The 836-nt window shown below is 33.1% G+C and overlaps 1 non-coding gene across 1 annotated transcript; it reads right to left on the bottom strand.

Annotated features, from left to right (window-relative positions):
- Nucleotides 1-306: 306 nt before the first annotated feature.
- On the bottom strand, nt 307-378 carry TRNAC-GCA. The gene has a single exon. It is a non-coding gene; the product is annotated as a tRNA-Cys (tRNA).
- Nucleotides 379-836: the final 458 nt, after the last annotated feature.

Consider the following 836-nt stretch of genomic DNA (forward strand, 5'->3'; position numbering starts at 1 on the left):
TGGTCTAGGGCAACTACTCTTAGTTACATGAAAAAGATGGAGTGAGTACAAGACTCGGTAAGTTAGCCTAATTGTAAGTAAGTTTTTAACCATGTTCATAGTGGGTGCTTGGATACCACACTCTTTTCTTAATGATAGCTTGGTTCTTGTCCGAGAATAGTGGCCCTTAGGTTCTAAGTACATGGTTCTATGTGGTGGAGGACTTTGGAATAAGGTTTGGAATCGGTAATTATTCTTATTTCTTTTCCTTTAGACACTCGGTGGTTGGGAGCAAATCGAACAAAGTGTTCGTCCAAAATTTTTAAAAGGGCCCAACCAAATTCGAACTGGTGACCTCTTGATCTGCAGTCAAATGCTCTACCACTGAGCTATGAACCCATTTTATATGATTTTAGCCTTAGTGACCCCTTCTACCAAGTGTCAGTCCAAAAGTGTAAAACGTGTCTGTCGAAAATAGAAAGGCCAAAAAGATAATTCAAACATAGTTCATCTACAAACTACCCAAAGCTATTAAATACAAATTCAAGAAAATATGAAATAACATAAATAATCTTAAATGTAATTCAACTCCCGAAGATAAAAAGTCTTCAAATTACATTCCAATGTAAAGTGATATTTTATTACAACTCAATTCTTTTCTTGATTTATTGTAATTGAACTTAAAAGAATGACAAATACGCTGGATTTATTTTAAATTTCCTTTAAAATTGTTGTGCACGGAGTACAATGGAAATAATATATATTTTTTTTTTACTGTTTTGTAATTTGTATGGTATTATTAGCGGCTTTTGAATGAAATATGATAATTGATTCTCGGTCCTCTTTGATAATTTTAG

This window comes from Cucurbita maxima, unplaced genomic scaffold, assembly GCF_002738345.1.
Source record: "Cucurbita maxima cultivar Rimu unplaced genomic scaffold, Cmax_1.0 Cma_Scf00152, whole genome shotgun sequence".
Lineage (NCBI taxonomy): Eukaryota > Viridiplantae > Streptophyta > Magnoliopsida > Cucurbitales > Cucurbitaceae > Cucurbita > Cucurbita maxima.